The sequence below is a fragment of the Myotis yumanensis genome, unplaced genomic scaffold, assembly GCF_028538775.1.
Source record: "Myotis yumanensis isolate MYYU_CA2020_CCGP unplaced genomic scaffold, mMyoYum1.0.hap1 SCAF_5, whole genome shotgun sequence".
Taxonomy (NCBI): domain Eukaryota; kingdom Metazoa; phylum Chordata; class Mammalia; order Chiroptera; family Vespertilionidae; genus Myotis; species Myotis yumanensis.
The window spans coordinates 107,423,921-107,435,807 of record NW_027223756.1 but is presented as its reverse complement, the minus strand read 5'-3'; the positions used below and the strand labels follow the sequence as shown (position 1 = coordinate 107,435,807).

The 11,887-nt window shown below is 50.7% G+C and overlaps 1 pseudogene; it reads left to right on the top strand.

Moving 5' to 3' along the window:
* Window positions 1–479: 479 nt before the first annotated feature.
* Window positions 480–1,227, top strand: LOC139010035 (large ribosomal subunit protein uL30 pseudogene; annotated as a pseudogene).
* The last annotated feature ends 10,660 nt before the right edge of the window (window positions 1,228–11,887 follow it).

Here is an 11,887-nt window from a genome sequence, read left to right as displayed (position 1 = left end):
AGGCCGCCAGCTGTGACCTGGGCCAGCTGCAGCAGGAGGAAGTTAGAAAGAACCATCTCCGAGCCAGCCGCTCCCGCGGCCGCCTCCCATGCTGAGTGCTGTGTCCTGAGTGCACAGCCCCCTCCCATGCTGAGTGCTGGGTCCTGAGTTTGGGGGAAATGTGAAAGGCAGGGCCTCCGGGAAGGCCCCACTGAGCACTTGTGTGCTCTCCTTCCCACTGGCGGCCAGAGGGGAGTGTGGTCTCCAGAAAAAGCCTTGTTCCCGGACGCCCGTCTGCAGTGCCCTGGCTTCCAACCAGCAGGCCACTTAGGGGACCTGCACCGGAGCACTCAGCACTCGGTCCTTCTCCTTCGCAGCTGCAGGAGGAAAGGCGCTCCCTGGGTTAGTGTGGCAGCTGGGCGGCCGCAGCCAGGGCTGGGAGTGGAAGGAACTTCTATGCACCTCGCCTGGGAGCTGTTCAAATGTGTCGGAGGCTCTTTCCCGCTGGAACCATGGAGGGTGCAGGAGAGAAGGAGGTTCCTACGGTGCCAGAAACCCTCAAGGAAAAGCGAAGGAATGGCCAGCGCGGAGCTGATGATCAAGCGCCTGAGAGAGAAGTTTGCCCAAAAGATGCTTTGAAAGGCAAGAAGGAAGCTCATCTATGAGAAAGCTAAGCACCATTCCAAGGAACACAGGCAGACGAACAGAACGGGGATTCGAATGGCCGGGACGGCAAGAAAAGCTGGCCAGGTCTTTGTACCTGCCGAACCCAATTGGCGTTTGTCCAGGATCAGAGGTATCGATGGTGTGAGCCCAAGGGTCCGAAAGGTGCTGCCGCTTCTGCGCCTTCGCCAGATCTTCAACGGCACCTTGGTTAAGCTCAACAAGGCTCCCATGAGCAGACTGCGGGCTGTGGAGCCATACACTGCATGGGGGTTCCCAAACCTGGAGTCAGTCAATGAATTGATCTACAATCGTGGTTACAACAAAATCAACAAAAACCGGATTGCCCTGCCAGATAACTCTGATTGCTTGATCTCTTGGTAAATATGGCATCATCTGCATGGAAGATCTGATTCATGAAATCTACACTGTGGGAAAGCGCTTCAAAGAAGGGAACAACTTCCTGTGGCCCTTCCAGTTACCTTCTCCACGAGGGGGAGGAAGGAGACCACCCACTGTGTAGAAGGTGGAGATGCTGGGAACAGGAGAGACCAGATCAATAGGCTGATTGGAAGGATGAGCTAAGGCAGTAGTCGGCAAACTCAGTCAACAGAGCCAAATATCAACAGTACAACGACTGAAATTTCTTTTGAGAGCCAAATTTTTTAAACTTAAACTATATAGGTAGGTACATTGTTATTAACTTAATTAGGGTACTCCAAAGCTGGCCTTTGCTAAAAACGTCCCCAATCTGATTGAGGTACGTTCGCTGAGGTCGACCCCTTCCAACTCTCCGGTCCACAACTCGTGCATGAATCGAGCTCGCACTTCCCCGGTGCTGCGCATCCCGTGGCCCGCCTGACCGACACCTCCCGCTTCTTCTAATGCCACTTCTTCAAAATAGACTCGCCCAGGCCGAAAACCAACTTCTGCGCATGGGCCATTTGAAGTTTCAATCGCACTGTACGCATGCGCCCACACGTGGTATTTTGTGGAAGAGCCACACTCAAGGGGCCAAAGAGCTGCATGTGGCTCTCGAGCCGCGGTTTGCCGACCACTGAGCTCAGGTATCTACCATGGTTATTTTTATAATCTGATCAGTTAATAAACTGAGTCCTTTAAAATTGAAAAAAAAATGTGTCGGAGGAGTTTGAAGCATTTTATGTTATTATTTTTTAAAATATATATTTTTATTGATTCCAGAGAGGAAGGGAGAGTGAGAAAGAAGCATCAATGATAAGAGAATTATGGATCGGCTGCCTCCTGCATGCCCCACACCGGGAAATTGAGCCCACAACCCCGGTATGTGCCCTGATCGGGAATTGAACTGTGACCTCCTGGTTCATAGGTTGACACTCAACCACTGAGCCACCCCGGCCAGGCGAGTTTGAAGCATTTAGAAAAGCCACCCCAGCAAGCCGCAATCGCCTCCGTCTGGAGTGTTGTGAGAGGAGGCGGTGCACAGGGTGGGATGTGAGAGTGGAAGCGGGGCTGTAGGCGCAGGAGGACTGCGGAGGCCGGGCCCTGGGGGCCCTGGGAGCCTGAGCCCGGACTTCCTGTCGTCCTCACAGACCCTGGCACAGTGTCTAGATCAGTGCCACCTGTTTTTCCCTCTGCCCCAGACAGACACAGGATGTTTGTTGTGGAAGCTGTTGCAGGGCCAGCTTTCAGGAACCTGGGGGGAGAGGAGGGAGGAGGGAAGGAAGGGGTGAGGAAGGGAGGCAGGGCAGCATCCCTCAGAAGCAGACCTGCCAGGTGAGCAGGACTCACCTCCTCAGCCAGCAGGAGTCACCACTGCCCCGGGGCACTCCCTTGGGACGCCTGTGACTGAGGCCACCCCTCAGGGGACGCTGGCTCACAGGAGGACCTTCCCGCACATCTGGTGGCCTGTCCTCTGGGATTTCCCAGGGCCTGTCTGCTCTCCCTTCCCACACGGTGGTTCTTCAAATATTCCGTGGACAGAAGGGGCCACATGCTGACCTGACAGGCTCAGGGGAGGCCTGCATGGCAGTGTTGCAAACTCAGAGACCTAAAGTGGATGGTCTGAAATTAAACTTTAACTAAGAGCAGTGATGGTGGGTAGTCACCTCCTAGGCCAGTATCTACACTGACAAGGTCAACCTTTACCTTAACTGAGCCTATCTGTCTTTTTGCATCTATGATAACATACCCTTGAAATGTCTGGGTAACTTGTAACTTCCCTTTTTCTGGACCCCTTGGGGCACAACCTACTGTGCTGGGCGCCAGGACAGATACTACAAATTCCTTCATTATCATGTTAATTGGTCCTGCACCCACCTAAGTGTGTGTCTATCATTTTACCTTTTATCCAATCCCAGTGTTCCCCACCTCCCTTTGCTTTCTCCCGCCTCTCTAGTCCATCACCAATGGATTTCACGTGACCCACCTACATCCCTTTCCTTTGATCACAATGTACAAATACAGATGTAACCCGCCATTTTCCAGAGCATTATCTTAATCCCTTGAGGTTCTACTTCCCGGCATATGTCGACAGTTTGGCTCGAATAAACTCACAAACATTCTTTACAGGTTTCAATGGTTTTTACGTTAACAATTTGGAGCAGGTCCCCCTTGTGGGTGAAAAGGGGCCACATGCTAACCTGACTAGCTCAGGGGAGATCTGCATGGCAGCCATGCAAACTCAGAGACCTACAGTGACCACAAGGATGGGCTGAAATGAAAGCTTTTGAATTGAAAAGCAGTCTATGGTGGCTAGTCATGTCCTAGGCGAGCGTCTTCCCTGAGGAAAGTCAACCTTTACCTTAACTGAGCCTGTCTGTCGTCTTTTGCATCTATGATAACATTTTGTTGGAATGTCAGGGTCACTTGTCACTTCCCTTTCTCTGGACCCCTCAGGGCACAACCAATGTGCCTGGGTGCCAGGGCGGAGGCGCCAGGGCGGAGGCGCCAGGGTGGGGACCACAAATTCCCTCATTGTTATTGTTGTCATCTTAATCGTTGACTTAACTATCCTGCACCCACCTGTGTAAAAGAAGCATGTGTCTATCATTTTACTTGTTATTCAATCCCAGAGGTTTCCCTGGGTTGCTTTCTCCCACTTTCCTAATCTATCACCAATGGATCTCATGGAACCCACTTAGGTCTCCTCCTTTGATTGTAATATATACCGGTAAAACAAGTCAAAAACCGCCATTCTCCGGAGCATTATCTCAATACCTTGAGATTCTGCTTCCCAGCAATTGTTGATAGTTTGACTCAAATAAACTCACAAAAATTCTTTACAGGTTTGAATGTTTTTATGTTAACACTAGGGGCCCAGTACATGAATTCATGCACCTTGAAAGGAACTAGGGGCCTCGAGGCTGCAGTGGGCACAGGGGCGGGTCTCGGCCCATCCTCTGAGCCCCTGCGCGGCCCCTCCCTGCTCGGCCTGGTTTCCTGTCTGCTGGCAGCCCAGCTCCCACCGCCACTCCCAGGTGCTGATGGCACCGGCCCCACTCACACCCGCTGACGGTGCAGAGTGATTGGGGCTGGCACCAGCAGCAGGTGCAAATGGGGCCGGTGCTGTCAGTGGGCATGAGTGGCGGCTGCTACCCCGATCGCCCCTCAGGAGCACAGGGAGGTGGAGATGCCCTCAGGGGCTATCGGGCCCGCAGCCACCGCTCACACCCACTGATGGTGCCGAGCGATTGGGACTGGCGCCGGGTGCCGGCAGCGGGTGTTCGCAGTGGCTCTGGCGCTGGCGGGTGCAATCAGGGCCAGCGCCAGCAGCAGGTGCGAGAGGTGGCTGCCCGCCCCGATTTCCCCTCAGGAGCAGGGGGAAGTGGAGAAGTCCTCAGGGGCAATCGGGCTGGCAGCGGCAGCTTACACCAGCTGACGGTGCCAGCAGTGGGTGTGAGCAGGGCTGGTGTTGGCAGCAGGTGAGGGCAGGACCACAGCACACGGGAGCAAAGAATTTTCAGTAACCACTAGAGGCTCACCCCAATGCCAGCGACCAGTGCCCCGTTGGTCTGGTGCCCCCTCTCACTTGCTCCACCATCCTGCTGCGGCCAACGTCCACCATGTTCTGCGCGTGCCCCCTGGTGGACAACCATCCCACGGACCCAGACCTGGTGCTAGGATCCAGCAAGGAGCCCATTGAGCCCGCTGTCTCTCCACCCATTGGGTGAACTTTGTTGAGTTGTTTCTTGGATCCAGGACCTTCCCTTGCTTTTTGGTAGAGGGTCTGACTCTCTGAGCTGTATTTTTTAAATTGATTTCAGAGAGGGACAGAGAGAGAGAGAGAGAGAGAGAGAGAGAGAGAGAAACATCAATGATGAGAGAGAGCCACTGATTGCCCGCCTCCTGCATGCCCCTCACTGGGGGTCAAGCCCACAACCCAGGCTTGTGCCCTGACTTGGAATCAAATCATGCGCTCCTGGTTCATAGGTTGAAGCTCAACCACTGAGTCACGAAAGCTGGGCTGAGCTGTATTTTAAAATCCTGGAGATGGAGCTAAGGTTAACGGCTGACAGAACCCAGGGGAAGGAGAGAGTGGAGGAAAAAAACGGGTGGCTGGATCTGATTTTGGCTTTTCAATTAGAATTGCTTTCTGAGAGTCCGAGCAAAACAAATGTAAAAACAAACAAACAAAAAAACCCCATAACAACACCTTTGCTGTGTAAATGAGAGCTGCACTCGTTTATCTCCAGAGATAAAGGGGCACGTCCTCCCTCCAGCCTGTCCTCGGGTGTCCTTACGCAACTCAGAGTCTTTGTGGAAGTGTCATAGGTCATTCCTAACGACGTGCAGGAGCCCCATAGGGAAACCCCAACTCCACTGTAATGAGCTGACTGGCTCCAGGGGGCCCCGAGCCCTTCCAGGGGTTTTAGACAGCAGGGAGAGAAACTGAGGCACGTGAAAGAGTTGAATGTGAACTGAGGGGTGAGAGCCTGGGGGAGCTCACCACATACGCGGCACACTTCGACCCACCACGTAACATCCCTCGGAAACGTTCTCCGACTGCAGCTATCTGAAAAAACAAAACAAAAATTAGCATGGGACACTGTGCCTATGAGGCTGGAAACTCACAAACCCAGCCCTCATTCGATGCTCCTGATAGGAAGCCTTGACTTGCAAGTGCTAGACAGACATGGGAAGATTTAACTAGGAAATATCAACTTGAAAAAATGGCCCCAATGCAGCTGTCTTTGGGCACCTGCGTTAATGTTTTGCCTGCAGAAACCAGAGAAATGCCTGCTCTAAAATGAAACCGAGTGATAAAGTAGGGAATTACAGCTTCCAAGGAGAAGCATAGGAAAAAATTATTTTTAAAAAAAAGGAAATTAATAAGAGGTTTTAGAGACTGTCTCGGGACTATTCTGAAGCTAATGGGTGCCCACACCCCATTCCCCCCTTCTATAGCTCCTCCACTATGTCCTTTGCTCTCTGAGCTCCTTGTCCACACTTTCCCTTTCCCCTCCCTTCTTCCTTCCCCTTCCGTCTCCTCTACCACCACTGACTTGAGGGAAAATGAGAAGAGGGATTCCAACAGCTCCCTTTGGGAAAAGCTGGTCTCAGCTAGAGGGGAACCAGCAATTGCTCCCGACTCTATCCCGATCGCTGATGGACTCACACAATTTAACGGTTAGGACATGTGATCCTGGCTATTCTGACCTGTTCCAATGAATACACCTCCAGGTTTCTGAGAGCAAGGCCGCAGATACTCAGGGAGGTCTGTGTGCAACTGTAGCGGAGCCTTTTGCTGTAAAAAGCCAGGTCACCATAAGAAGGATTGTAGAAAAACTGAAATGTGATTTACAAAGAGAAAACAGAAGCAAACATAGGGCTGCTCCAGGACTATGAGGAGGTATTTTCCCTTCTCCTTGCTTATTGAAATTTATCATAAAAAGGTAAGTTACTAAGGCCCTTGTAGATACTTTATCTGTTATTAACCCTACCCACCTAAGTGTCCCTCTCCCTCGGAGTTGTTAACGTAAAAAAACCACTGAAACCCGTAAAGGATTTTTGTGAGTTTATTTGAGCCAAACTGTCGACATAGGCCGGGATGCAGAACCTCAACAAATTGAGATAGTGCTCCGTAGAATGGCGGGTTACATTTGTATTTATACATTTGCAATCAAAGGAGGGACATAGGTGGGTTACATGAAATTCATTGGTGATAGATTAAGGAGGAGGGATAAAGCAAAGCAGGGAAACCCCTGGGATTGGATAAAAAGTAAAATGATGGACACACACTTAGGTGGGTGCAGGATCAATTAACATGATAATGAAGGAATCTGTGGTATCTGTCCTGGCACCCAGCACATTAGGTTGTGCCCCAGGGGCTCCAGAAAAAGGGAAGTTACAAGTTACCCAGACATTTCAAGGGTGTGTTATCATAGATGCAAAAAGACAGATAGGCTCAGTTAAGGTAAAGGTTGACCTTGTCAGTGAAGATACCGGCCTAGGATGTAACTGCCACCATAACTGCTTTTAAGGTTTAATTTCAGACCATCCTTGGTGGTGACTTTAGGCCTCTGAGTTTGCAAGACTGCCATGCAGGCCTCCCCTGAGCTTGTCAGGTCAGCCTGTGGCCCCTTTCGTCCATGGAGTGAAGTTTCTGTACAAATGGTGAGGTATCTAAGCAACCGACGCTGTGTTAAAATCAGAACCTGTCCCCTTTCAGCTGGGGCATGTTACGGGCAACATATTTTACTGGTCAAATCGGCCCCAATTCACTTGATAGGAAGAGGGTTTTGGTTTTTTAATCACTGATGCACACACACACACACACACACACACACACACACACACTTTTTTCCAGAAGGATAATATGTAATTAGAAATAAATGAACCAGACACTGAACCAAAAGGGAAAATGATGATTTTAAAAAGGGAACCTCCCATGAGGAAACTAACCTTGAGGCTGACCGAACATTTGCTAACCACCGTTTCTGCATGATTAACTTCAGGAGAGCCTGAGAGACTGCCCAGTGGGGGCCGCCCCGTCAGAATGGCCCAAGAGCCAGAGGCTGGCAGAGGCGCCTCTCGGCTCGCTGCCCCTGTCTCTGCAGATGGGGAACCAGGCCGCGGTGCCTCGAGAGTCCCCTTTCTGGGGGTACATACTCTCCAGCTGGGAGAACTTTGACTCGGGGTCCCTCAAGAAAAAGGCTAATCTTTTGCAACGTAACCTGGCCCCACTGTAAAATGGACAATGGGAGGTTTGACTGGTTAATGCACCATTCGGTTTAATGCTACCCTGCAGCCAGACCGGTTTTCCCAGTCCCAGGGGAGTGAATGGAGAAGGAGGCGCTGGGGGCTGCTAAGGCGGGTGCCTCCGGGACTAGATTGTGTCAGACACCAGGTTGCAAGTCTTTCCATAATGATAGCGAGAGGGTTAGCTTGACACGCAGGCAGACAGGGCAGGGTCCCGTGGGAACAAAGGCAGGTGAGGCAGAGGCCGGGCAGAGGGGGCAGTTGGAGCAGCCCGACCACACGAACCAACCAAGCAGGAATAATAGACTGTTTCTGGACTCAAAGCAGGAGGCATGGGAACCACAGGAGGGCCTGCAGTGAACAAGATGTACGAACACATAGAAACAGAGAAAGTTCAGGAGAGGAACAGAGAAAGAACACAGAGAGACAGGGAGAGTTCAGGAAAGGAACAGAGAAAGAACACAGAGAGACAGGGAAAGTACCGGGGTCCAGCCCCAGCGGTCCAGGGGTTCCCAAAGGTGTGGACGGAGTTGGCGAAGAATGAAGGACACAGAGACAGCATTCAGATGATCAGCACAGCCGGGTTCTCTTTATTGTCCTGTTACAGCTGTATTTTATACTACTTGATCCTATAAGCATGCCTCTATATCATGGTATGTTTTGGGTCCTCCCTTGACCTTCTACAGTTCCTTGTTTTATGTTTATAGTTTCTTATCTGACCTTTGCTAAAAATCTTCTCTCTATCTAGCTCTGTTGATTTTAATCCTATCCATTCTATTCCAAAGGTTAGGGCTAGTTTGTTATCTCCATTCCAAGGTCACTACTCTCTGCTCTACTGTTAAGCTACTAGGAAGTAACGGAAGGAGATTATCTTATTCTGTGGTCCAAGTAAAGGTTATGTCCTTTTAGCCTTGCTGGTGGTCTTCCTTGGGACTGCCCTGAGTTGGCGGGTTTTCATAGGCTTTGGTACTTTCTCTGGTGGGTAGACCCCTGGGGATGTGGGCCTAGCAAGTCCCAAATTTATTGCCAACAGTCTTAGTCTAAGTTCTTCATAAGTAGTACACGGTATTTCTGTAACACTAGGGGGCTTTACTGATTTATTCCCTTCCTTAGTCCCGTTAATCCCTAACTCCAGGGAAACAACCCCACCTGGGGAAACAACCTTTCTGGGGGAGGTGGGCCTGGTTAGAACACATAGCGCTAAGAAGGGGAGCAAACATATTAAGAACAGTATGCCAGGTCCCTTGAAACATATGCTGTGCGGATGTTTCTTTCCTGCAGCGACTGTGTCAAGCAGCAAGGATGGACCGGCTTCCGGCAGGAAAGTTCAGGATAGGAATGGAGAAAGAACACGTAGAGGCAGGGAAAGTTCAGGAGAGGGACAGGAAAAGAAAGCATAGAAACAGGAAGAGTTTAGGTCCATAGAAGGCATGAGGAATGGAGATTCGTTTTTTGAGGGAATAGGAAGAGAACACCTCGTTTTAAGGACAATGATTTCTGAATGGGTAAGAAGGTGTGTGAAAGATTGTAGAAAGGTTTATAAACTGTTGGGAAAGTTTATACAAATCTGTGCAAGTTTAAGTTTATTTTTAAAACTTCTTACATTTTTCTCTACAAAATTTAGTAATTGGAATGATGTGTATGGTCTTTATGTGGCAGGTGTTTGTCTGTGCATTATGTGTGGTGAATTTCCAGTCTCTGCAATGGTGGCTAGTCATGTCCTAAGCCAGGATCTTCCCTGACAAAATGCAATCTTTACCTTGACTGAGCCTGTCTGTCGTCTTTTGCATCTGACAACATATTGTTGGAATGTCAGGGTCACTTGTCACTTCCCTTTCTCTGGCCCCTTAGGGCACAACCAGTGTGCCAGGCGCCAGGGCAGAGACCACAAATTCCCTCATTGTTCTTGTTGTCGTGTTAATTGCTGACTGTTAACTACCCTGCACCCACCTGAGTAAAAGAAGCAGGTGTCTATCATTTTACTCTTTATCCAATCCCAGAGGTTTCCCTGCTTTGCTCTCTCCCTCTCCCTAATCTATTACCTGTGGATTCCATGTAACCACTTACGTCTCCTCCTTTGACTGTCACGGATGAAACAAGGTGAAAAACCACCATTCCCTGAGGTTCTGCTTCCCGGCAATTGTCAACAGTTTGACTCAAATAAACTCACAAAAATTCCTTACAGGTTTGAATGTTTCCTCCATGACCACCCTAAGACTTCTCTTTTCAGATTAAGCTTCAGCTGCCTTGTTTTACCATCCGACACCCCCTCCCTCAGGACCCCACTCTGTGCCAAGCAACCTGCAGAACAAACCCATGGCACCCTGTCCGCTGCTCTTGTGTCTGTGTCAGAAAACCGAAGAGATCTCCGGTGAGCTCAAGCCAACTCCACATTCAAACCTGGAAAAAGTGCAGGTTCAGAGTCACACAAGCTGCGGTGACCCAACGTACGTTTGTGGGCTCTCAGAAAGGCAGGGCTTGTGCCGGACCAGAGCCCCGGGCAACATGCACCAGGCAGCACCAAGGGTAACCGGGCCAACCAGCAGAGAAGGGGCCTGTGGCCCCAGGGCCCATCTCCGCGCACGCCCCATAACCCCATCCCCAATCCCCCCATCATGCCATTGCCCCACCTCCCCATCGCCCCATCCCCCATCCCACCATCACTCCATCACTCCATCCCCCCCATCACCCCATCACCCCATCCCCCATCCCACCATCACTCCATCACTCCATCCCCCCCATCACCCCATCACTCCATCCCCATCCCCCATCTCCCCATCTCCCCATCACCCCATCACTCCATCCCCCATCCCCCATTACCCCATTCCCCCATCACCCCATCACCCCATCCCCACATAACCCCATCCCTCCATCACCCCATCACCCCATCCCCCCAACACTCCATCACTCCATCACTCCACCACCCCATCACCCCATCACCTCATCCCCCATCCCCCCATCACTCCATCCCCATCCCCCATCCCCCCATCACTCCATCCCCATCTCCCCATCTCCCCATCACCCCATCACTCCATCCCCCATTCCCCCATCACCCCACCTCCCCATCCCCCCATCCCCCATTGCCCTATCATCACCCCATCACCCCAACCCCCCATCATCGCCCCATCGCCCCATCACTCCATCGCTCGGACTCGGACATTCCCGGAACTGGGGCCTTCAGAGGATGTCTGTTTCTCACCACTAAGGCCATGGGTTGTTGTTTTGGTGATGAAATGCTCACCCACAGAAGAGAGCTGCTGTCCCTTGTTTTTGGTTAGTGGTATTTTTACCTTCAAAGATGTAACTCTGTGGACACAACTGATTTCCAAAATTGAAGGGTCCTTAAAGGACCAAATAATACTAAAGGCGGGACCCTATGACATGGCAGCTGTATCATCTACTCTGCAGGAAGGAGAGAGAAACAAATTCAAAGCAGTATTACTGGTGCGAACATTTCGCCTGGAAATGCACAAAAAGGTCATGTGCTTTCTAAAAAATAAGTTTTTAATTTTAGAATAGCTTAAGATCTACAGAAGAGATTGCAAAGATGGCACAGAGTTCTATATCCCTTCACCCAGTCTCCCCTTTCGTTAACACCTTCCATGAGTATGGTGCCCACGGCACAGTTGAGGGACTAATATGGACACATTGTTAGTCACCGAAGCCCTTTCTCTATTCAGATTTCCTTGGTGTTAATCTCATGTCCTTGTTCTGTCCTGGGATTCCATCTAGGACACCACGTGACACTGAGCCATCACGTCTCCTTAGGTTTCTCTTGGAGGGACAGTTTCTTAGCCTTTTCTCGTTTTGTTTTTTAAATCTTTATTGTTGAAAGTATCACATATGTCCCCCTTTTTCCCCCATCGACCCCCTCCAGCCTACCCCACCCCTGCCCCAGGCCCTCACCACCCCACTGTCTGAGTCCATGGGTTATGCATACAAGGTCTTTGGTTGATGACCTCCCACCCACCCACCCTTCCCCACCTTGCCTCTGAGATTCCACACTCTGTTCCATGCTTCCATGTCTCTGGACCCACTCCGTTCATCCGTTTATTTTGTTACTTAG